This window comes from Mastigoproctus giganteus, chromosome 2 (assembly GCF_048544385.1).
Source record: "Mastigoproctus giganteus isolate SK-2022 chromosome 2, ASM4854438v1, whole genome shotgun sequence".
Taxonomy (NCBI): domain Eukaryota; kingdom Metazoa; phylum Arthropoda; class Arachnida; order Uropygi; family Thelyphonidae; genus Mastigoproctus; species Mastigoproctus giganteus.
In genome coordinates this window covers 117,737,891-117,765,202 of record NC_143576.1, presented here as the reverse complement: position 1 = coordinate 117,765,202, position 27,312 = coordinate 117,737,891, and the positions used below count along the sequence as shown (strand labels likewise).

The 27,312-nt window shown below is 39.0% G+C and overlaps 1 protein-coding gene across 4 annotated transcripts in view; it reads left to right on the top strand.

Annotated features, from left to right (window-relative positions):
- Positions 1-27,312, top strand: part of LOC150089519 (glucose transporter type 1-like) — a 1,237,972-nt gene that overhangs the window by 428,268 nt on the left and 782,392 nt on the right. The gene's annotated exons all lie outside the window — the stretch shown is intronic.

The following is a 27,312-nucleotide window of genomic DNA, read 5'->3' as shown; positions in this document are numbered from 1 at the left end:
ACGAATATCAGTTTTCACGAAATCATTGCTAAGAAATAACCCGTATCAATGAAAGAAATACGAAGAAGAAGAAGAAATACATTTCTTACAAAGATTTGTAAAAGACTGCTGTTGTGTCCATGGCTTAGCATGCAGTGCAGTGTAAGTCCAAAGGGCTATGTATCCTCGAGTTAATTCGGAATAATATTTATTTATTTAATTGTAAATTAATTTGGAGACTAAATGCACAAGGCATAATATGTTATGGTTTGAAATTAACTGTACACCGATATTATATAGTTAACTGTAAATTAAGAACCGGAAAATATTCGGGATAATCTCTGAAGTGGTTAAAATTTGTTGTAGCACTTTGAACATTCGGGTAGATCAGCCTATTTGGCTCTAACGCTGCTCAGCATAAGGATGTATAAACAGAAGAGATTTTTAAAGCTGTCTTTGATGCAATGAATAATGATATACGATGGTGTTTTCGGTAACAGCAGACGAAGTTTCCGCAGTAATTACTGGATGTAGTGAGTGCACGGGTTGGAAATAAATAACTTCCGTAACGCTTAAAATATCTCGGTAAAACAGTACCGTGGCGCATGCCACATTCTGGATAAGCAGCTTTTCCGCTGAAATGCGCCCCCATAAACATTCTGATGAAACAATCGGGCGTCCAGTTTCAGTTTCAAAGAAAGCACAAATAAGCAGCTAAGCCTACTGCTGTTTTCTCTATGCTGTGGATTGTACAAAGGCTGTTTTCAGCACCGTGCGAAAGTAACTTAGTTTTCTCTGTACCTGACCACAATTGTAACATCGATATTATCAAAAAGTGCCTTTCTCGATGAAATCAATACCTTGGGGGTCTATTGTTTTTTTTCCTCCTCCAAAAATACGCAAGTTTTAAAGAGAAGCAGATATTTTTCCGAGGAAATAAGTAGCTCCTTTTAGTTTTTAGATTTTCGAATTTTGGTCTGAAAAGTCAAAATGAGGACCACAGAACTGATATAAACATTTCCACAAAAGCTCCACATTATTAATGTTAATACGTCCTGTTCAGGCGCATCGTCCAAGTTGGAAAATGTTGTTGGCTATTGATCAGATTTCAAGTAATATTAATATAACACATTTTAATGACTTAGCAGTTATTTTAATGAAATTAAAGTAATAAAATACGTTCGTAAGTACGTTCGTTTAATAAAATTAAACGAACGTACTTACACCTTAGATTTTAATCCCAATTGTATCTTTCATTTTTTAGACACATTATTCGTAAATAAATCATATCTATTTTTAGAACGGCAAAAAAAAAAAAAAAAGGTAAACAGATCAAGTTTTGGACTTAAAATTCAATCTGGTCGATATCAAAATGCTTTTAGCTAGGACAACACTGATGTATGTGCACAAACAGAAATGCCCACATGTAAAGATAAGCTCTACGAATTCTTACAAAATGTGCCTAAAAATACCTCCAGATTTTTTTTTTTTTTTTTGATCAAAAAGCTTGACAACATAATTGGTTCAGATTTTGCAAAATCTGAACCAATTATGATTGCATCACAAATGAACCAATTATTATTAAATCAGCTACAGTTATCCGTACGCGATGTCAACCTTAAAAGAAATACAGTAAAGTATCAGACGTTTTATTAAAGCAGTTGTTTAAATGGAAAATTCCGGAAGCTTGCCAAATATACACAAACAAATCTTGTCTAATCTTTTCTGTATAAAGCATTTTCCTTCAAATAAATGCTGAACTTATCACTTGCCCTGAAGAAATGAACCTTTCGCATATTTGGAAGAAGACGTTTACCAAATTTCAGCGAGTACAATTTAACCGATCACTCGATGAACGTAATAAGAAATCCTTTAAGGATTCTTCACCTTCCACTTTTCTTAAAAGCATCCTCTTTTTTTCGCGCACTACATTTCACGTCATACGTCGGCCATTGAAGGTGACCCTCATACTCCAGAAGGCCTCGTGCCTGCAGCGCACAAATCGATACTGTAAATCCCTGTAGGTCACTGATGACTCTTCCCTTCACCCCACTCCCCAACGCCGCTCCTTCCCCTCCATGCTCCCTTCTTCCTTCGTACGTTTTCCATAGCGCTGTCATCAATCTTATTGTACCGCTTGTGCTGGACGACCGCTCTTATCTCCTCTTCAGCGTGTAATACATCTTGGTCCCTAACATCCAGTGTCTTCTGGGCCAAGGGTCAACGCACACCAGTTCGGCCTGCGAAAGACAGTTTGATAGGTAGCTAACCGCCTCCTTCATTCTGTCACTACCGATCGGGACCAGTTTCCACTGTAATTATGGCTCAATGGCGACTTAAATGTATTTTTTACGTTCATATCAGTACTTTTTGAGGGGATTCATTTATCTTTCTCGCCATTGCAACCCTATCCTCCCCCCTACATACGCACTAATATCTATCTGTCTCTATCACGTGCAGCATGGATAGTTACTGTCTATTTCTGGAATCCAGAAAGAGACAGTAATAAAGAACTTAGAAAAATAAGCCATTTAATAGACAAAAGAAACGTAACGCTGATTCCAGAACGAAATTAGAACTAATCCATCTTTTGGAGTATGCAACGTAGATAACGTTAAGGTGAGGGGGGGGGGAACCCTTATAAAAATATCTGCAATTGCGGCATTCGTTCTCTAGTTCTACTTCTACCCCCACCGCCCAATCTGTTCATCGAAAACAGAACTAGCGTCAGTTGTTTTCAATTTCTCCATCAACTCACATTTTCTTCCGCATCTTCCTCGTATCTGGAAGCGGAACACAAATAAAAACAGCATCTCATCGCAGAGCATTATAAGGATGAGGTCAATTCCGTTAGTGATTGAACTTCTTTCAGAATCAGCAGCAAGGTGGGGATGGACGAAAGGGAGGGGAAGGAGGACTAAGAATCTTCAGACCGACGCGTGACACGAGTGTTAAAGAACGCTGTTATTGCACATTTACACTAGATGCGTAGCGACCACCATCTCTGCTCCCGCCCGGCCTATTACGGACGTGATATGGTTGTGCAGCTGCTGGGTGTACGTAACTACAGTATCCACGCACCACTTGTTAGGGCTACTGTCGATGTGCGGAACGTCTCTCCGCCGACCCGCCTCTCGGTAGCAACCACGTTGTGCATCTAATGGCTTTCCGTTCGCTGATATGCTACGGTCAGTGGTGTCAGGAGACGCCGGTGTGTAGATGAATGATGATGAAAGCGAACGGGGATGGTTGGGGGAGGAGGCAAGGGAGGCAGTTGGGTGGGATGATGAACACCTGGTTCTGTCGGAGAATAATCTCTGCCGATGTTAGCCCGATAGATGGCGCCTTCGTGTTTGACCTTTCGAAGTGATCTTGCATATCCAGCTTTGAACTTGTACGTGTGGTGTTTCACTCCAGGGATTCTTGGTACAATGGTGGTCCATAAAAATGCAGCGTTTCCCAGAATGAGAATTTTCCGCGAACCACAGCATAAACGCGTCCACGGGTAAACACTTTCTGAGAGGTTTTTCGGTAATTTTAAATGCCAATGCACATAGTTGGAACATGTTTACAAGTCACGACAGGAGGTCCATCGTGTAAAGGAAATCATCCTTCTGCGACAAGGTAAAAAATACAGCAGCCAACAAACGGAAGAAAGAATACGGTTAATGGGATTTACATGTTCTACACAGCTGCAAATGAGACCAATAAAAATTCTGTTGTTTCTTTACAAATAGAACTTCGATTCAATTTGATAGATACGACCGTCAGTTGGAATAGCATAAAAATACAAAAGAAACATAATCAGACCTCACGAAACTTGTGAGAAACCCATCATAAGGAGTTTTTGCGATGCCCATTAAATGGTTCGCTATAAATTATTCGATCGCAAAGTGTACCGAGGAAATTAAGAATATATTTTTCTTTGCATTGTCGGATAAAAGATAATTACCATACATTAAATTCAAATAAAATGTATTAATTTTTTTGCGTTTCATTTTGTAATTTTGAAAAGGAGAAAAGAATTAATGTGCGGTTATCAGTGTTCCCGTTATGTTCAAGCCATTTTTACGCTGGATCAATAATTTTATTGCTGCTTTTCATAGTTTTCTGAAATAGATTTAGAAATCCAAGTGGAATTGCAAAGAATATTCAGCGGTGTTTACGCACTAAATGATAATTAAATTATCTTAACCACTTGCAAGTTTATTATATCTAGAAAAGTGCAGAATATCGGAACACGGAAGCGATGAGTTAAAAAAAAAAAAAAAAAAATTACACGAATTTAATCCCGAAATTGTGGTAGCGTGTGTGTTCGAAGGTACGTAGCTGCATTCGAATCCCCACGACGCTACCGAAATACGCGGAATATTGTTAACCGAGCGCATTATACGGCTACCGTAACAGTGGCGTTGTTAACACTTATAACTTCACCAGACGAAAGCATTAATGTGGGATAATTCTGAATAAAAGTAATTAATGCAAAAATTAGTGGCGTTGAAATCATTCTTTTCCCATAATCATTCTTTCTTGGATAATTGAAAATTTAAATGCTCGCGCATTCAAAGTGAAAAAGTCTTGCATCGAGTTTTTGTGCTTTGATTTTGCACTGTAAAACATTGAGTTTTTCGATGAAACGATCTCATAAATATTAAATTCGTATATCCGATCTTACATCCTACCACGCAGTTGGATGTGTGTTTTCTGCGCAATCTCTGCTTTAGAATAAGTATTTCAACTTGTTCTCCTTTTCTCACACTCTCGTGGTGCAGTCCAGGCGTCTCGACAATCTAATCAACCTACACATACACATTCTTTGATCATCACGCAGACCCCAGTCTTACGCACTTCTTGCGGGAAGCGGTACATGTTATTCGTTCGTCATCTCGAAGGTCCATCGGAAAGCAAAAGAAACCCGGATGTCCGTCTAGAAGCGCACACCTTCGGGGTTCTAAATCCAATTTACCTGTTCGGGCGAATGGCTTCGGCAACTATACGTTATTAAGTCACCATCCTAAACATTGCCAGAGTTTGTGTGCGCGTGTGTGCACGAGCGTGCGCACGCGTGCACCATTCCGTGAGGAAGAGCTGACACAAATGCAGAGTCCCTTACTTGTCATACATACATGGTAAACACTTCCGTCTTTCACGTGCCACTAGCCGAGACGTCGCACAAAGAAAAGAAACTATTCGAAGAGTCACCTTCAGGGTTCCTTTCTTCTCATCCTTTCTGCCGAAGCTTTACAATTGCTCGCAACTTACTTCCCAGCAGTCTGTTTTCATTCTCCGTGACATCAATATTTAGAGTTTATGTTGTCATGGCGACACGTTTCTTGCTGCTATGACGTAAGACCGTGCATCACAAACGCTGCGCGCGCGCAAACGAATACTGGTAAGAAGAGTATTTTGGCTCCGCTGTTGAATAATAATGGAGTCGTTGCGAACCTCTGCTGCTGTTAACTGTACTTATTAACTCTTCGCTTCTGCCATTCGTTGCTTCGTTCTATCTCGTGATCGACAAAAAAACTTTTTTTTTTTGTTTTGTTTTTTTTTGTACTAGACTTCGTATCTCTTCCTGTTTTTTTTTTTTTTTTTTTTTTTGAAATTTTCCTCAATACCAGTTGAAATATCTGTATATTAACTATCAAAAACGTTATTTTAGATTTTTATATTTAAAATAACTTTTTGCGTTCCATTCCTGTTTCTTATTACCCGTTATTCATTCCAACCATTTAGTCTCAAGTTGTTAAATATCGTGTTGGCCTTAATACAACTTATGGTATAGCGTTTAAAAAGCTATTTTTAAATGTCGCATATGAGAATTAAAATTTATTACTTGATAATAATAAATAAAATAAAAATTTTTAAAAGTATAAAAAATGTAATAAAAGGTTATATTTTTGTACAAAAAAAAAATAATAAAAAAAAAAACCCACCCCTTTTTGCACGTTTTTCGGGCGCAGCAAACGCAGCATAATTCACTGGGTAAAACCCTACTTCCTCAGCTTTATCGGCTAATAAATCCCAATTGAAGAGCACTTTTTGAATGTTTCCAGTCTTCGACAGATTCAAACCCAGACCTTCCCAAATTGTTTCTCGAAAAGGATTAATTCACTTTTCCATAAATACTTGTAACAGAGAGAGAGAGAGAGAGAGAGAGAGACTACTTCTCTCTCTCTTTCTGCGTCTTCAAGGATTCGAATACTCCCCATCACTTCTAATTACAAGCAAGGCCAAGTAAAACGCAGCTACACGTACGATTTTATAGGACTCCCAAGGTGATAACATGTGATCAGTATAATTACCATAAACTGGTTTGTGGAAACTTTATTGATATGCCCTTTCCCGACGAAATAGCGCATGCGTGTGTATGCATTAAACAGAATGGATGCAGCAGAAATATCGGTGTTAGCAATAATTGTATTATCTTCAGCCGAAATTTTGGCTTTATGTAAACACCAACTCCATCTCGGGTAGCAATTTTGCTTTATTAACACTGCGTAGAAAAATACAGTAAAATTACGCATAGTAATCTTGTTTACAAGAGGAGGCTGTTAGAAGCTGTTACGAATTATGTATTCTTTTTAGTATTTTCGTATAAATTTGTTTATTTGTAAATACATTTTGTTTAAATAAAATGTATTTATTTTGTTTAAATAAAATGTATTTACAAAGGGAAAAGTGGTAGTACTAGTGGCAAATGATGCAAGAAAACAAGCTTATATAGCATCAGCCACAAAAAAAAAAAAAAAAAAAAAAACACTTCACCCTCCAAGAATTTGTCTACCTTGAATTTATTCAAATCATCCACTTCCACAACAACAGATGGAAGTCTATTCCATCAATCAACCACCCACTGGCTGAAGGCAAACTTCCGCACATCTGTCGTGCAATCATCATACCTCAACTTAAATTTATACCTTCCCCCACATGTGTGATGTTCCACCAATAGGAAGAATGCCATTCACATTCAGATTACTCAATCCATTCGAGGCCTTTTAACACCTCAATCAGATCATGAATTTGCAATTTGCAGAACTGAAGCCTTTTTAGGTTTCTTAGTTTCATTGTGACTCTACTTTTATCCCTAACTAGGACTTACAGCATCCCTACTAGGACTATTATTGGACACCCATTAGCAGACAAAACACGCTAGCTGGGCAGTTTTCCAAACTGCCCACTCAACTGGGCAGTTTTCTTCAGTGACGTTTCTTAACCTTGGAATTTCTGTCGTCAATGGAAACTGGACCTTTTGACCATAGGCATTCCAGGTGGGATAGCTCAAGCCTTGATATCGTCTTGGTAGGATATGCATATCATGCTTGCACAGGATAGGATAATATGCTAACACCTTTGTCCAACCTGCTAACCCAGCCTTAAGACCGGTATGCTAACCCGAGAATATTCCGGGTATATTTTATTTGTGCTGAAGTATTTTCCTGGACTGACCTTCACACCGGACTTGATCTTCTTCTACGTCCACCTACATGGACTGCTAATCCTGAAACATCCAGGGTAGGATCCCTTGCTAACCCAACCACATGGCTGGGTAGGATTTCACCTGACCACGCTAACCCGGGACTGCCCTGAGTAGGATCCTGCTAACCCAGCTCTCAGATCGGGTAGGATCCAGTGATTTAAGACCACTCTGTGCCAGTAAGCGACCACACCTACCACTCTCGCTGGGTGGCTTTTCTTCCCTCTCCCTGCGGTTATCCCTCCCCCTTTCGCCTGTTGGAGCCAATGTTCCACTAATAACTTGAGGAATGCCTTCAGCTACATTCTCTTACGCTCAACCACCCCCCCATTTTTTGCGTATACCCTGTACTCCTCAGCCATGTACTTTTTTTATTTTTAACTTTATCTTCGTCCAGGAAGCTCAGGAGACCCTGGCGGAGACCAGCCAGGGAATAATGGGCAGTCTGGCTTAGCTCCTAGCGGTGTGTACGGACAACGTGGTGTCTGATCAGGGGACCCTGCGCCAAAAGCCAGAACACAAGAACAGAAACCAAATATTATTATACACAACATTTTTTCGGTCTTTTAGAGAGTATTGTATACCACACAAAAGTATTTATGGCGCAGTTATGGGAACCTGCTGGTGGTGCCCCCTTCCTAAACAGTACACCATCACAGAGAACACTAAAAATATAAAAAAAATAAATAAAGCCTACCCTGTACGCACGAAGGATGTTTTTATGTGAAAACATCCTTTCCTTGGAAGAGGTTAGCAAATTCGTTTGTAGAATAGTATGACGTCACAGTCATGCTTCCTGCAATTACTGCTGCAGGAAGTATGATTGCAACAATATAAATATTTGACCACAATATTTCTATTTCCGTTACACTCCATTGTTAGGTGCCGATATAGATGTTTTCACTTCTTTTTTGGAATATATATCACATGGGCTATCCATATACTGTAGCGGAAACACTGGATATTATGCTTTCTGACATGCGCAGAAACGAACTTCTTTTCGCGCATAAATATTGCTTTTTGCTTAAATCATAAATTATTAACGTTTGCTAACGCGCACGAAACGAAATGCTCTGCTCACATTAACTTTTTTTTCCTTTTTTTTTTTTTGCAATCGACATATTTTGCGGCAAACCCGAGTAATTTATTTTTTCTGAACAGCATAATTATTCGCATTTTAATCGATGAATTTTAGGTGCAGCTGAAATCCGCTGCCTTAGTACATGCAATGCATTCTTTTAAGGAGCAGAACATGTCTGTTAAATAGACTGCCCGCAGCGCACCTTAAGATGGTGGCGCGGCTACCCCTCAAGAGTAAAGTCCGCAGCAAAAACGCTGCGGAGTTTAGTCTACAAGCGTCCCTAGCCCTATCAAAATTTCGTGTATCCATCGTCGCGAAGGGTGGTTTGTCTGTTGTGAGGGAAAACCGGAGTCAATCCCGGTGAAAAACACGACCACGGTTTGAGACTGCCAAACTCAATGCTGAATGAAAACCTCTGGGAAAATTCCCATAAGTGTAGCAGCTGGAATCGAACCTCGACTAGCTACTGAGCAAGCTGGCAACGTTGCCACAAGGATACCGTATGCTGTCGCTTTAATTTCACATCACATTTCTCACCGATCGCGTGGGTAGTGTGACGTCATTGATAAACTTCCGTTAAAATAAATAAATAAATTTTCTGTTTATACTCCGGGATGACCACACGGTCAGAGGAGTTGTTACATTCCATTGTTAGATGCCGCTGTAGATAAATAAAATAAATTTTCTGTTTATACTCCGGGACGACCAAACGGTCAGAGGAGTTCCAAGATAGCCAGAATACATGAAACAGCACCGTATTCAGCAGTCACGGGTTAGAACCCCGGTCACTCAAGGCACGTGTACTTATGCACCCGCACGCCTGACCACTAGGCTACGGCGGCCTGATATGTTTTCACATCAAAAGTTATTTGAGGCATTTGGTATGAATAAGTTTTCTATCGATACTTCGAGAAAGCTATATAAAGCTATATTAATTCCCAATATTGTTACAGAAAAACTACCAGATAATGCTGCAACAGACAAGCCAGTAGACTATGAAACATCATTTCATATGGTGCGGACTTTCCTTCCCCGAAATCCTTATTAACTGGTGGCTTGCCGGATATTATATAGTGCTGACAGTGTAATACACTGCGTAATTTCCGAAAGAAAAAGAATCTGAAAAGAGAGAAGCCGAAATCTGCCTAATGAAGTTCCTTTCGGCGTTAATGGAGAGAATAAAATCTTTTGTTTTCAGAGCTTTTGCAAAAGTTTTATTGAATTTATTCTTAGTAAGCGCACATTAGCCAAATTCCCCTTCCTCACACCCATTGAGTTTTATCATATCCTGTCACTTAAACACTTCCTGCACCTGAAGACAGAAGAGGAAATAAACTTTACAGTTTCTTAATGCCTCGAGAGCGTTTTCTAGAAGCTTTCGAGGTGTTTAAGAGTTTCATGAAGTCTTCAGCTTCTGTATTTGAGTTTTTTTTTTCCTTTGTCGATAACGATACTAAACGGGGTCTTAAATTTCACCCTGGAGCGATGTCCGCACTGGTTATTTCATGAATAATTCATGCCGGTTCTTTGTGGTTGATAGGGTGGAAGCTTCACTTCATCCCCACATCCCTGTCTGATGCTTGCTAAGAGCATTTTCACCTTTTTTTCCCTCCCTTTTTCTTTCTCTAGAAAAATTTTTTTCAACCTTACTCTTTCCACGTTTTGTTCAATGTGAAACATGAAGACTTCGTAGCAGTCTTAATGCAGACAGCACCTATATTAAGATTATCTCAGGCGTGCACATCGTATGATTCATAAAAAAAATTGCTACTTCAGGAATTTTAATAAGAGCGCTTGGTATTAAGTACTTAAAACCTATTCCAGCTCGTATGAGGTTTTAGAAAAAATAGAAAAAGTATATATACACACACGCTATTTCTTAAAAGTTTACATACGTTTCGACCACGCATTGTCGTCAGCATCGATATTAATCTTTGCAACACTACAAAGGCAACGCTTCGGGCTAGATTTAATTCCAGAGTTGTACACTAGGTGACGCCAGGTCATTGCTCAGCTGGGTATGCAGTGAAAGAAAGGGGTCGATACAGCGAACAACCAGGAATGAATAGTAAATGAAAACAAAATAAAAATGCGTTTAATAGGATTATTTTATTTTATTTTTTGTCTTCCTGATTCAGTCTACCTTGGTATTTTCTTTCGTAGTAATGAAGTGGAATGTTGTGTTTTTTTTTTTTAAACTGCAAGCTAGGAGTAATATTCTATGGGGATTTTATAGTGGTATTAGCAGGCGATAGGCTCGTTATCCTGGAACCTTTTCTGTAATTAGATTCATTTAAATTTGTAATCCACTCTTGGTGATATTAAAGTTTTTTTTTTTTTATTTTTATTTAAATGCGAGACTGGTAATTAAAAAGAATCTATGTCATTTTTCCCCCTTTCTGAATTACAATGGATATTTGATTTTTCGGTATGAACTCATTCAGCCATCTGCGATTTATCAATAGCCTAGAAAACAATGCAAGATTTTAAGAAAAAGCGAATACAAAATGCGAGACATACGGGGGAAGGATAAGAGGAACGGATGCCCCTTTTCTAAATAAAATGAATTTATTTTATTGCCCACCTTCTCTTTTTTACCCGAACATTCCACTCCAGTACGCGGTTACTAGTCCTGTCATTTAAACTAGCCTTTCGTTGGCACCGACCCTCAGTCTGAGGTTACTTCAGTATTACCGTATAGATAAGCAGCGCCACTTTCCTGAAGAGGAAGGGTTGTTTATTTGCAGCTCATTGGTCACTACTTTACTAATAATAAGCACTGAGCTGGGGGGGGGGATGCGCATCTTACAAATAAATACCATTATACCACACCGTTTTAGAGTTCTGTTGTGTGTAGCACTGAAGCTATTCTTAGCGGCAACCTCACACTGTGAGATATCAGTGTCCCTTCAAATATTTGTCTGTTCTATTGAAAAATAGATGACACTTTTATTATTGAAATACCGTTAACTACAAGCAGTCTGAGAATCCTCGTTAGATGAACGTCTCTATTCTATGGAGCTGTCCTGGAGTTCGAAGAGGTAATATGTTTTGTTGTCCACTGTAACATCAGTAATAACTTATTTTCTGTATTAACTAAATTATTAGCTCTCACTTTACGATGCTATCTGATCATAAGATCACTCCGCTAATCAAAATATACCGGTAAATAATTGTTCTTTATTTTGGAGAGAGAGAGAGAGAAAGAGAGCGCATTCCACGTTTGTTTTGACTGACCAGGGACACAAAGATTAAATACAGTATATAGAAATACTACCAAGAATTGGATCAAAAACGTTCACTAGCAGATGCGACCTAGAATGAGAAAGAAACATATTGATGATTGGTTTCATTAAAATTACTAATTAAGATTTTTGGGGTCTATAATGGTCATTTCTCATTCAGAAAAGTCATTTCTGAATTTATATATAAAAAAAAAGAAGTAAATTAAGTTTATCTTAATTTACTTTGTATTCGGCCTCCTCCCTGTTTTTTTTCTCCTCCGTGAGTTATGGTTGGTTGATATGATGTTTAATGGCACAAGGGCTGCTAAGGCCATATTGTGCCTGATTCTATTCGGTAGTGCAATTACCAGTTAAAATCTGTAAAATAATCCCGTCTGCGTTAAGAAATAAAAGAAATCAGCTAGATTTGCATTGTCTCCAATCAGATGGGGTAATGTCAAAGGTTCTTGCAGATGTGAAAGCGATTTGAAGATTTTGTTTCGATAATTATTATAAAGATTGCATTTTATTAGAATATGCCTCACTGTAAGTGTAGTCTGACAAAATGTACAAATAGGCGGATCTTCCCCCTTGAGTAGATAAATATGGGATACGTATGCCCAATACGCGTCCTAGCTAGGATCACCTCCTCTTGCCTATTTGATCGCATGCTTGATGGCCACAACTTAGGTTCCTGTTTAAATTGAAGAAGTTTATTGTCGCACTGAGCCTGCCAGATTTGCAACCATTGCTCTTCACACGTTTTTTATGACTGATTTGTAGTCTGTATATGGCACTTGGTATTTAGGAGAGCTTGCAGTGATTGGATGTTTAGCGGCTTGATCTGCATATTCATTCCCTTTGATGCCTACATGACCTGGTATCCAACAGAAACTGACTGATTGGTTTACAGCTTGTAACGCAATATCTGTGATATAATTTGCTTCAGGACGGGGTGGATTGGTTTGGATGGATTTTTCAATGATATTATTGCACTTAGAGAATCAGAGTAGATCATGATCCGCTTCCTGGACAGATTAATCACGTGATCCAGAGCTATATTAATCTCCCACAGTTCAGCAGAATAGACGCTGCATTCCTTTGGAAGGGACACAGAAGTAGAAAAGATAGAAGAAACTGCCGCTGCGCCCACTGTCGTACTTGTTTTCGAGCCATCGGTATATATTTGAAAACACCGAGAATTTTCTGCTACATGTGCAGCATGGAGTTTCCTGATGGTAAGGTCTGCTGCTTGCTTTTTCCCCCATTGTTGGAATGAGAAATAACAGATCGGTGTATAATCAAACCACGGAGGGTCGTGATTGCTCATTTCCTGAAAGACGTTACCCATGTCTAGATTCCAACATTGTGTTAACTGTAGTAACCTTATCCCAATAGGCTTGTTTTCGTTAGGTTTGTTTTGATAAAATGTGGTCCATTGGGGCTCAAGTATGGCGTGATAGGATGAAAGGGAAGACTCCGTATTTTTGCTGCATAGTTGAGGATTAACATTTTCCTCCGAAGATGGAATGGAGGTTCGTGTGCATCTCTATATAGACTCTGTACAGGGGATGTTCTGAATGCTCCTAAAGCAGTTCTTAGGGCACTGTGATGGATAGTGTCTAGCCGAGTTAGTGCACTTTTCCTGGCAGAGTCATAGATTGGAGCTCCGTAATCCAAGCGAGATCGGATTAATACTCGATATAGCCGAAGCAGAGTGTATTGGTCAGCACCACACGTCAATGAAGATAGTACTCGGAGGATATTTAATTTTTTCAAGCAAATGGTTCTCAGATATGTGATGTGTTGTAAGAAGTTTAATTTATTGTCCAGGATTAGGCCAAGAAATCTGATACTATTGGAAAGAGGTATGGTGAAATTTTTAAGATGTAGTTCAAGCTCAGGGTGAACTTACGTTTTTTACAGAAATGAATACAGTTAGATTTTTGTGCTCATAAGCGGTAGCCATTGCGAGACATCCACAGCTCAATTTTGTTAATTTAGATCTGAAGCTGTCTCTCAATAGAATTTATAGTATTTCCTTGGCACGAAATCATGAGATCATCTGCGTAGCGATATAATTCTACTGTGCTTGGAATGTCATGAATGATATTGTTTATTCTTATTAAAAATAGCGTAGGACTCATGATAGATCCTTGAGGGACCCCCCTCCTCCTGTATATGAATTCTAGAAAGAGCATTTAGATGACTAACCTGAAAGGTTCTGCCCTGGAGAAAGCTCTGAATAAACAAAGGACGCCTGCCTCGTAGACCAAAGGTGTAAAGATCCAGTAGAATACCGAAATGACATATTGTATCAAAGGCCTTTTTTAAATCGAAATTTACCATAACGAATTTGCTGCTGAAATTTTTGCAAAGGCTTTAGCAAAAGCGTTTGCTATGTCTTTGGAGGAAGGCAGTTCCTGTCCATTACAGATCAATATTGGAGAGGATGACAATGGATATTTGTCATTCAGATGTTGGATTTTCCTCCAGATTAATCTAGTATCGGTGTTTTTGGTGATAATGGAAGCGAACTGTATCCAGGGATCTTTTTTAGCTTTCCTTCTTATTTGTCGTGCTTTAGCATTTAGTTTCTTGAAATTTATAAGGTTAATAATAGTGGGATGCTTTCGGAAAATATTCCAATTTGTGTTCTTTTCTTTTTTTGCTCTATTACATTCATCATTCCACCAGTAGTTTTTGCACCTGCGTTATGAGTCGACGACTGAGGAATAGCTTTGTCAGCTGCTGCTAATATCCGTTTGTTTAGTAATATGGTCATTAGCTTCATCTGTTGACGGGTTCAGAATGAAGTTTTTATCTAAAACTGTACTTAAGGAAAATTTTTCCCAGTTTGCCTTTGTAAATTTCCATCTTCTGCGAGTTTCCGGATAGGTGGGGGTAGTTTGGAATTGACAAGTAATTGGAAGATGATCACTATTGTGGGGATTATCCAATACCGCCCAATGTATATTTGGATACAGAGCGGGGGAGCAGATAGATAGATAGATCTATGGCTGAAGTATTTCCTGAGGGAAAACGAACATGAGTATCTGCGCCGGTGTTCAGCAGAATTAGATTTTGTTTGTCCAGTAATGTTTCTATTAGCTGCGCTCTTTTATTCATATGGAGACTTCCCCATAATGGGTGTGTCCATTAAAGTCACCCATCAAACAAAAAGGAGGTGGTATCTTGGCAAGGAGCTCATCAAAGTCTCTAAGTATATACGTTTGGTTCGGTGGAAGATAAATAGAAACAAGAGATAAAGATATTCCAATTTCTATTCTTACAGCAACAACTTCTAAATTAGTTTTTAAGGGGATTTGTCTAGACGGATTAGTAACGGATACTAAAACCGCTACACCTCCATGGGCTGCAGTTGTACATTCTTGCCACGCCTGTACAATATATATTTCTTTATTGAGGGGGTCACTTGTGGAGTTAAAAATGTTTCCTGTAAACAAATGCCTGCTGGATTGAAATCTCGGATTAGATCATAAAGTTCATCTGTATTAGTAAGTAGTCCTCGACAATTCCATTGTAAAATGCACTTCATTATTTAGTTTTAGTGGTAGGATGATCCGGTTGCCTTTTAGAGGCAGTAGGCGTATTGCGATCTATTTTAATTTTATCTTTTTTTAGGAAAGGTAGGCCGTCCAGTGTCCATATCTTCTTCGGCATGAATTTCTAATATAGGTTCTTGTTGAAATTTGTCATCTGTATCCATTTCTGCAATATTAATCTGGGTTTTAGTAGAAGATTCAGCTTTTGTCATCCTGGTCTCACTTTGGAAGTTGATGCCACTAGTAGTGGGGATGGAAATTAGAGTGTTACAAGTCTGGTCTCTGTTGTTTTGCTTCAAGGATGGCTGAGGAACTGAAAGCTGAGCTCTAGCCCATTCAGCAAGTGATATGTTCGGTGGAACCGAGTCATTGGTTTGTGTAGCAATTGAACGATATTTCTTAGTAACATCTGCATATGTACGTGCAGGAGTATCTTTCAGTACTTGTCGTCTCACTTCCTGATAAGTCACTTTATTTTCAACTTTAAATTTCTGTATTTATTTCCCAAGTTTCCATAACTCGCAGTTTCTAGAATATGCAGGATGATCTTCCTTGCAGTTAGGGCAAACTGGAGATGTAGCAGTACAGTCTGTTTGAGTGTGATCCTAGGATCCACATTTTGGGCATATTTTTGTTTCCTCGACATGTTGCCTGAGAGTGTCCGAACTTCTGACACTTATAACACCGTATTGGATTTGGTATATACGGGCGGATATGGTAATTTAGATAACCAGTTTTTACAGTATTTGGTAAGTTTGGAGTATTGAATGTGAGAATTACACTGCGGGTTGGAATGAGATTGCCATCTCTACGAGTCAAAAAATTCTCTTAGCTTGTGTCACCTTTTGATCTTTAAGTTCTTGTACAAGCTCCTCTTCTGTTACATTCAATAGATCCCACTCAGAGATATAACACCTTTGGAACTATTTAGGGTTGAGTGGGGAGATATTTTAACAGGGATACCACCAAATGTTGTCATCTTTAACAACAATTCTGAATGTTTCGACTGTGTAGTTTCCACAAGCAAATCCCCTGACTGTATCCTTTTGACCATTTTAGGTGATCCAGCAGCATTTTCTAGAAATCTGTGTAGTAAATGAAGAGAGTTTGCTCACTGGTTGACTGGTTAAGGAATGGATAATCAGGAAAGTTGGATACTCAGGTTGATGATTATCTATTTTTAAGCGCTTATGTTGCGCACTACCTTCAGAATTATACCAATCTATGGTATTTGAGCTTGAAGGCTCTAAGGCTGGATAATTTTCTTTATCCACGTCGGCTCGTTTTCGTCCTGAGGGATTAGCTTTTCCACCCAGGTTACCAGCCCTGCCAAGGGGAGGCAGGAGCAGTGCCGCTTGTGGCCAAGCGTAGGAGATTAGTACGGTTAGTATATACAATAAAGAAAAAGGTACTTTCCTTTTTCTGGCTCTCTTTCTATACTTTTAAAAAGTAAAGCTAATCAACAGAAAGAATTATGAACGAATTAAAATAAGGAAAAACTCAGTCGCTTTAGAAAATCGCTTTAGGAATCGCAGTACTATTAGCACAGAAGATCGCTTGGCCTCAAGAATCGCTTGGCACCCGGGGCCTCCGTGAGTTATATATCTGTTTAAATAACTAATGATGGAAATCTGACTGAAAAATAGTTGCGCACTATCAGGTATCTCTCATATTGTGAAGCTATACTTCACAACTGAGTTGTCATCATTGCAACACCAGAGTACCTTCCCACCCACCGAGGAGAAGCCAACAAGCTTCGATACGGTGCCGTCTGGTTGGAGGTATCCACTGAGAATAAGTTAATAACAATAGTCTTCTCCATTGGTGAAGCGTTACTTATTTGAGGTAGTGCAATATCATGGCAACTCGTTGTGAAGGTATTCACAATATGATATATATACTGTACTTAAATAATACCAATTATGTACTACTTTAGTAGGTTGCTGCGTATTAAAATGATGCCATAGCACTAACTCATACGTCACTAATGATGGAAATAAACAGATAAAATAAATCCTCTCATTTCTGTTCATGAGCATAAAAATCCCTGCATTGAAGGATTCCATGGGATCAATCAGGTTCTCGTTTGTTTGGTTGTAAACTGTTCGCCCAGCCTGCGATTAAGACAGTTTAGTGTAATTAGCAATTATTGAGCCTTTGCTAGTCGATTGGCATCAGACCGCTGCTTTCCAATATTTAAGAAAATGACTGCTTCGAACAACAGTTGAGTGCAGAAACTGTTTCATAATTCCCACATCACAATTTTTGATTTCATAATTTTCTGCCCAGTTACGAAATGATCCCGATTGAAATATATTTCCATTTAGTTTTTAAAATGTTGAAACTTTGAAAAGAACTAAATGATCTCCTATATTGGATTGTTCTGTTTCAATGGACTTAAAATTATGCAATCTGGGTTCCCCCCCAAGGTTCTGATAGGGGAAACCCCAGATTGCATAATTTTAAGTTCATTGTCAGATGCTTTCCTTACGTTGTTGGGTTTTAGACGCATCAGTGACGTTGGCCGTATTGCGCTAGTGCGTATTATATCTGCACAAGTGTATGTACAGATATATAATTTTTCACGGCCAATTTGCATGTTGTGCTAACTAAAAACCAGAATAACTAAAGGGGAAGAACCTTACTTCCTTCATCTGAGATCGGCTAATTACAGCATTAATTGAAGAATATTTAGAAATTCCACCAGTCGTTGACGGGAATCGAACCGAGACATCTCTAAACGAATGACAAGTGGCCAAACCACAATGTCACAGTGGGAGACCGGGGATTTGAGTCAGTGTCAACTTAAACCCATGTGCTAATTGTACTCGCGTATTTGACCACTCAGGTACAGTGGCCTCGCCCACGTGCTGTGCAAGTCGAATACTGATTTCGGAAATTGAAAGTAAATGTTTACCTAAATAAATTTATAATATTTTCTAAAATAAAAACACTTCTTTCCACACAACGTGAATTGCAAGAAACTTTACAATTGTTTTTATTCATTTTTATTATTATTTTAAAATAATATCGGCAGTTGATTCTCAATTTTTATTAACTTTAGAAACATTTGATTCTTGCTTTCATGTCCAACGTATACATCAACCACATCTTCTGGTTTAATTTAAGATTTAGTATCGCCTTTCATGTGTAGCAGAGCCGCGAGCGATAAAAATCTTTCCTTCGTCACCGCCTGACGCAAACAGTTCATCACCCTTTTCATCTCTTACAAGCTTCTCCCAGATGTAGTTGCAACAACACGTAATAATATGGTAAACCGGATAAAAAATTTGGCTGCATTTCATTTCTCGGTTTAGGCAAGATGACGTCGTTTTCTCCGCTAGAAATAAGATCTATTTCTGATCTTTAAATAAAACGCAATGACAACATTAACAAAGGCGGCTTCGCCCATCGAAGAGATTAGTAATGAAAGTCAAAGAAAACAGATAGAGATTAATAGTTCTTAAACTACACCCATGAGTCAAAACATTCTGACCAACTACCTAATATGATGTTGGTCCTCCACGTGCAGCCAAAATAGCTCGTACCCGGCGAGGCATAGACGCAACATGATTTCTAAATGTGTCTTGTGGTATCTGGTTCCAACACATAACCAGCAGATTCTTTAACTCCTGTAAGGTCCGTGGTTGAGACGCGCAGATCGGAGTTGCTGTTCCAACACAAACCACAGATGCTCGATGGGATTGATGTCTGAGGAATTTGGAGGCCAGGGAAATAACTGGAAGTCTTCCTCATGTTCCGCGAACCAGTCTCGAACAATCTGGGAGGTGTGGCATGGCACATTATCCTGCTGAAAGACAGCACCTGCAGAGGGGGGAAAGACTGTTGCCATGAAAGGGTGTACCTAGTCAGCAATGAATGACGTTTAGGGATTAGGTATGTGTTTTGCGTATGGGCGGCTGCTCCTAGAACATGTGTTCATCTCCGTCTCATTTCTCTGTTCTATTTTTACGTGAACTCTGTCAGGGTATGGCCATATGTGTGTCGTGACAAAAAAAAAAAAAAAAAATGTGAGAAGAGAGACTCTCCTCCGCCCGTCACGTAGTTGGAGCCCTGTGCCTGGCGGAGGCAAGGCCACCCCAACTAACTAGTTCGCCCGTCTACCCTGGGGAAAGGGTTTACCCAGAGAGGACATGTCGTTTGGAAAGTAGAGAATGAGGATAGGGGTGCACCAGCCCAGACTGCGCCCCAGTCTGGGGATGCCAATGGAGAGAGAGAGAGAGAGAGAGAGAGAAAACTTTGTTCCATATCCTGTTTTAGAGAATGAGAGTTTGAACTGCCTTATTCGGAGGAGCCCCCAACCAGGGCACAGCGCGAAAAAAAAAAAAAAAAAAAAAAAAAAATTACGTTTGCGTGGATTGAAAGACCGAAATGTGGGCGAACTTAATTTAGAAACTATTCAATTTTGACCTGTGGTGTAGGCTGGCGAGCAGATAGAGAGGGAGAGGAGACTGAAGACTGGGGGGGGGGGGGAAGGAAATACAGAAGAAATGGGATCAATAGAGGCTGTAAGGACCTATCCTTACAAACATTTAATAAAGTTTCTTTATATTGGGGGAGTTAATTGTAGTTTAAACAGTCAGCCCTCAGTTCAAATACCGTGTGTTAGGGAATATGGAATTTGAGAGTTTATTTCAGACACCCCAGCTTTAGACGTATCTCTTGTTGGAAAAAAAAAAAAAAAAAAAAACTCCTTAAGTGAGCCATTAATTGAAATGGACCGAAAATAATCCCTATAGGGAAGGGGGCAAACACTCAATAGGAAGGGCACTAAGTACGGAAGTGCACTCTTAAAAATTTCATGGTGTGTCTAATGGCAGGTGTAGGGCGACGTAGTAGTGGGTGGGGGTGTGAGGTCACAAGGAAGATCTGGAAACTTCTTAGCTGACCGGAACTTCCGTTTACCTTTCTAGAAAGTTCCAGAAATTGCTGGACAAACGGAAGTTCTCACATAAAGGATGGAAGACACGCCCACGGAAGAGGAGAGGAGACGAATGGGAATCACGAGGGAAGGGATGTGGATGTCAGTTTTTGAGGGTATTCGGGAGAGAGTCGTGGTGAAGTTTGGGTGGTGGCTGCAGTCCTGGGAGAGATGGAAGCTGTAGTGAGAGAATTTGTTAATAGTACTTTGTGAAAATTCTGGAGTCGGAAGGAATGTTCCCTTGAAGAAGCTAATGCAGTCTATGGAGAAAGAAAGGAGAAACGCCTACAGAGAGTCCTAGAGGCAAATTACTCAACTGAGCAGTTGAGCGACTGGCCGACCCGGAAGGTATCTCAGTCCACGGACGCAACGCAGACCAAGAAAGGAGATAGAATCCTGTATTAACTCCAGCAGTGCAGTACCCACGGTAGGGAAAACCTCGGATAGATTACTGTGTTCCCCGGATGAGCAACCTTTCGCCTTCAGTCCACGCCTCGAGCAGATAGGAAGAGAGACCGAGCAGGGAGAAATGCCCAGCCAATTGCGTAAGTGCTAGAATAAGTACTAAAAAAAAAATAAAAAAGGAATAAAAACCTAAATTAGTAATGGAAAGGACTCTAGTAGAATGCTATAAATTTAAGGAGAGAATGCCAAAGTAATACAAATATATAGGTATGTATAATTGTAATACATAAAGAGAGATAATTCAAATTAGTAGAGGGAATAAGCGTAATGCAATTAAAGTGTAAGTTAATCTGTAGTTGGAAGTGAAGTTCTGTCTTAATATTAGATTTGAAAGAAATGATCAAATAAATAACTAAGAATGGTTAATAATTGGGTAATAGATTACTAACTAGTGTGGAAGTAAAAGTTGAACTTTGAATCATTGTGAATTTTGATTTATTGTGAGTGTATCTTATTTGGGTAGAAATTGAGTAAACAGGTAGACAATTAAATTCAATCTAACACTAATTAAGGAATTGTGGATTAATTGAACGGGAAGGTAACTAATTAATTTTGGTTGATCATTGTTGACTGTTTGACCTGAGGTCGAAGGAGAGGTTTCTGATGGAATATATGTATTTCCTAATAGTTTTGGGAACGGGACTCATACTGAATTATATTTGTCTGTTCATTGGCTGATAGTTGTTTATTGACTTACATGGACTGTTAAGGAGTAAAGAGACGGATTGTGTGTTGTGAGAGGTAATAAATACCTGGACCTACTGGAACCTATGTAGAACAACATGAAGAAACACAATGATATATATATATATTAGAATTGGTAGTTTTTTTGAAGAAAGGTTGACTTTGATTACAAGATATAAACACAGTTAATCGCTAGCAGTATAACAAGTTCCCACTAATTATTGTACTCAGTTAGATGTTGTTGCAAGGTTTTATGTAAGAAATGCCAATAAATATTGTTATATTCAACACATATGAGTTTGTCTGTCATTCTAAACATCAGCCAGTCCAGAGGAGGAATACTTATAATATTGTGACCCCCTTTGAGTCTAGGATTTTCTGAGAATCAAACAAGTCAGGTGTTAAAGTGGGAGGGGTGAATAGGGGGATAATAAATATAATACTATAAATAAATAAATAAATAGAGAAAGAAAATACTACAAAATTCCACCCCCCCACAAGGCGACGACCCCATTATAAGGAGATGACTACCAAACTTAGACATCCCACCAGCTGGGTCTATGTGAACAAGACACACTCCTGAGAACTGGAAGGCTTAGGAAATAAACCACACTAAGGTAAAGGACTAACATGGACGGTACCCAAGTCCCAAGGATGACAACTCGGACATGACACCAGATTGGCCCGACAGGGTCATAGTGTAGTTTTCCTGCAGACGCTTGTTGGTGATCACACCGGGCTCCCTTGCCTGGTGCCTTTCCACCCCCTCCCCTGCACCGGTAGTGGGACGGTCCCCCCCCCCCCCCCCCCCCGGCGCCCCTACTTTCTCCTGGTGAGGCATGGGCCGGCCTCACTGACTTCTGGGGTTGCCTACTCTATCATCCCCATATTTCTGCCTTAACCCCCCAGCCTTCAGTCTCCCACCCACTCTATCTTTATGCTAGTGAATGTCCCACACACAAAAACTTAATTATGTCAAAATTCCCGTTCGCCCATTCTTTCGGTGATGGATATATGTACCTGTCTGTACGTACGTGCATATAAAAGAGCGCGCACGTTTTTTTTTTTTTTTTTTTAAGGTGCTAGCCTCTGAAATCTCGACTTCACCTTTTGCTGTTTTAAACAGATGACTAGTTGCGAAATGCTGTATTATTATGAATAATTAAAAAATATTGTCCGTCAGTTTAACCGACCTATTGTTTTCAAACGCTGTGAAACAAGTAGATACGAACTTACCTGGTTTTCTAATTTCTTTATCGGTAACCCGAGGTATAAACTGTACCTAATCTATTGTTATACTGCGAAATATTTCCAAAATAAATAAATAAATAAAATAAAAATAAATAAATAAATAAAAAACACATTTCAAAAATAACTCAACACTGCCAAATATTTTAAATATATTTTTATTTTCCTGCAAAATATTTTAAAGAATGGAAGTATTTCACCGCAAGGCACTGCGCGGATGTAGAACTTGTTATTTGAAAATATATGAACACGCACTTGCAGAGATCAGACTTTTTCCCAAACACAGGGCGAACACTTGAAATCGGATTGCTCATTTATAAGGAATACTAACACTGAGTTATTAAAATAACTATTGTTTTATTCTGTAGCATTGTAAGTAATCTCTCTCTCTCATATTTCTCGCACACCTATATAAATATAACAACAGTAGAACTAAAGATGGTTTACGAGCTTTGGCTTGCAAACGCTGGAAATTTACATTCATAGACTTAACATTATCGTTAATTGATGCCTGGGTACATGCAGGTTCTTCTAATAATATACGCAGTTTGATATGGTAGGAAATAATTTACCTGGATCTACATTTCTATAATGGCCACTCTTTGATTTCATGGGAAACCACCACGCAACGTCCTTCTCCAACTATATTACCTGGATTGGCATGCTACTCGATACAAGAGTAGGATGCCAATTAGTCACCTTTATCTTTTAAATGTGGGTGCAAGAAGGCCGTGCATCAGCGATGGAAATATCGATGGACAAAAGTTGCGGCCAACAGCATTGGCAAAAGCCCAGAAGGTTCGGCTACCATTTGGACAAGAAGCTAGTATCCTGCTCTTAGACTGTTCAAAGTCGAGTATGCATTGATCAAAGGTGGGTCTTCCAAGGGAGAAAATGAAGCTGTAGATTTAAATAAAAATAAATAAATTTTCTGCTTATATTCCGGGACAACCACGGTCAGAGGGGATCACAATATAGAGAGAATACAAGAAACAGCACTGTATTTCGCACTCATGGGCTTTGAAATCCCGGTCATTCAAGGCACGTATCGTATACTTACGAGTATATATCCTCCCTCTCTTGACCACTCTGCTATGGCGGCCTTTTGAATTCGAATGTAAGCATTTGCAGGTGCTATATCATTATCGTGAGTAGCCTTAATGCATTTTGTTGGATAACCAAGGTTTAGACAAAGGACGAGATTTTATGGTTGTGAAATAAAAGTTTTCATTAGTTTGAGAATAATTTCACTGACGCGATCTGAGAAAATATTGGGTTAAAACGATTTCAAACACTAATCCTTCCACCGGATGGGGAAAAAAAGGGGGAAAAAAAAAAGATCATACCATTTCGCATTCTTTTGATGTCAGATGACACGAAGCTTAGAATGTTATTCTTTCACTTGGTGATGGTATATGGCCAACGTGATGTTATTGGTCCTCTAGGCACCTCAAATCACCAAGTTGTGATTTCAGGTGCCTATACTTTTTGAAGGTTATTTTGAGGAAAAGGTCAAGAGCTTTGTGTATGTGGATAGGACTGTCTAATATTCTGGTAGGTAAATGAACAAGTTATTGAGGTAATTAGTAATCACAAAGTTTCAGCATCTCATTTAAAGTGACTAAAGGTGAACTGATTCGCCTTTAGTGACTTTGAAGTAATTACTCACAGAAAATGAGAGAGAGAGAGATTACTCCATCCAGCATCCTTGCAGTGAACTGCGAAGGATACTTAAGAGAAAATTGTATTTGTTTATTCGTTAGACCGTCTCCACCCATCATCACGTCACTTCTTCCTTCATAATTTGTTACAAATTTCTTTAAATTTGCGAACCGATGTTTGACAGCACTGATAGCCGGTGACAATTCACCGTGTGTTGCACATCGACTGGAAACTTTTAACTTCCCATAAAACTGTTTGTAATATTTGCCGAACCGTGAACGTGATATGCATGCAAGAGCAAACTCTTTCTAATTGCCGCTTTCTTACTGAAGCATGGTTACGCTGTGATTCGAATGACGTCATTGATTCACATCACGTGATGGTAAGATAATAGGTAGTCTCTCCATCGTTGTTATTAAAGATATGAAGAGTTTAATGTGCCGAAAACTTTGCGACATTCTATATAAGTTTGCCTAAGAAATATTGCTGGATATTGCGCAGCAAGAGGTGCTTAATTTTTTATACTTTAGCTTTTGTCAAGCCATTGCAAAACCTCATCGTGTTGGCATAATGGAAGACGAACTATCGTCGCTAGTAGCGTGAGAAACTAATAACCAAGACCTTATTCACAACACTCTTTCCTGGAAAGACGGAAAATTAAGCAGAATGAGATAGTATATTTACTTAACAGTTAGAATCTGTTCCCCCCCCCCCTTTTTGTAGTCATAGCACTTTTCAAAATGGCAAGCATTTTTTTGCTTAATTGTTTTTTTTTATAATAATTAGGATACTGAAGATCTTAGAATTTTATTGTAGGGGCCGCCCATTTTCTTAGATAGAAATACCTACTCGTTCCGTAATGCTATTACACAAGCGGGAACATTACCGAATATGCAAATAGAAACAAGCTGTGTGAAACGACGTGACTTTGGTTGGGTGGGTGCGCGTAGACAGTTGAGCGTGTTAAACGATTAACAGAATCGAGGAACAAAAAGAGCCGTATCAGTGTCATTGTTCTACTTAAACTGTATTCTTGTGGTATTCGGTCTCTAATTGACTATCTGAAAGTCCAAATTTCATCCCGTTAGATTAGAAAGTTTGCGGCTTGTTAGAGTGCACGGTTGGACATCGGCATCCTCAGACTCTAATCGTTACAGATCTGGACTGCGTGTCCTCAGACCCTTCCTTCTTCTAGAATGTACTTGCAAACTAGCAGAAGAAACTACATAAATTAACTTCAGGTTTAAACTGTCTATGTGTTGGGTGAAAGTCGCGAACTTATTCACATACATAACTGGTTCATGGACTTCCAGTTTTCTGAAAGTTTTTACCCGAGCTGACACAGGTTTGTTTGGATTTTGATGCAGTTATTATGAGTAATATAATATTACTCTGTGCATTGGCATAGAGTAATATTATATTACTTAAAACACCAGAGAGAGAGAGAGAGAGAGAGAGAAAGAGAAAGAGAAAATGTATGCTAAGTGAGTTAAGACATGGTGGGTATGAGTCCAATGAATTTAAGAATTATTCACGGAACTAATAAGGAACCGACATTTGTTAACTTCAGTGAAAGTGCGGTTGACAAAATAAAACGCGAGTACACGCGAATCTATTGGAATCGATGGTTTTCGTGAATTCTATAAATTTTTCATAGGCTTTATGCTGCTGCTGCTGTTGTTGTTGTTGTTGCCACCGATGTGGTGATGTTTTTTTACGTGCATCAGAAACTTAGGCCATATTGCACCAACTTTGTTTTATACGTTTCCGTTTTTGTATTCCCCCTGGATATACTTTAATTCAATTAACGTGTAAATTTATTCAGAAATACGAAATTCCCATTTTAAGGTAACAATAATAATCTGATGTTTTGTGCGCCAGAATAATCATTAATATTAGTGATTTCAAACGGGCTACTTAACCACTTTATTAATGTGAATTTTAATTTATAAATATAAGGTAGGATCAACTGAAACCTATTCCGAGTACGGCGCTTGAGAATACGTCATCACACATCCTATCGTTCATAGGAATAGACCCCTGTGTCAGTTAAGTATTGGAAAGCAAGTGTCCACGTGAATGACCTACTGCCACATTTTTTTAAATCTCTGAACCGAAGATGATCGGTGGCAGACGGGTAGTGAAAGCAATCCTGGAAGTTTTTCTAGTAAAACACATATTTTTAGATTGCTTTCTAGTTAAAATTATTTTCAGATGTTTTTTATTAGGTGGGGAAAAAATGCTAAAAGGACTTTTGTGTTGACTGTTTCCTTGTACAGATTTCTAATTTCCGGCTTGTGGCTTCATCATCGCCATAGTGGAAAACATTTCAATACATGATACAAAGATTAAACAGTTTTATAGATTTTAAGTTATGTGAATTATAAAAAGTGTATAATAACATAGAGTAATATCACATTCGCCTCAAACTGGAATGGAAATTTTTATTTTTTCCTACCATTCTGTGACCGAAAGAAATTACAAGAAAACTCCAGGGCCCAAACATGGTATGCTTAAACCCGAGACTTCGGGGTAAACTGAGAGAGGCGGAAATTCTAGTGACATGTGGGAGGTCAAACTAGAGGGTGGGAGAAATGGTACGTGCTGCACTTCATTGGTTATCAGTGGTATGGCTTAACGCTAAAGGTACGACTTGTGAATAGGATCAACTTTGGGGCTCTCAAATGTTCCAATCTAGAGACCTAAAGAGGTTTAAAACCGCCTTTTTCAAGGCGGTTTTAAACTATCTTTAGGAAAGATAGGTCATGATCAATTTCATGGCTGTTTCTAAATTGGGAGCTCTTCGGTTCTAGTGGTGGCTATTCATTCGGATCCATGTTTTCTCTTTTAGCTCTGGGGGGTTGGCTTATTGCCCGGGTTTCCATCTCCTCCACATGGATGCAGGAGCGATGCCAACCAGTGACCAAAAGGCTGGGAAAGGTTAGGTGGGTTAGTTTTTAGTAAAAAGGAAAAAGAACAGAATG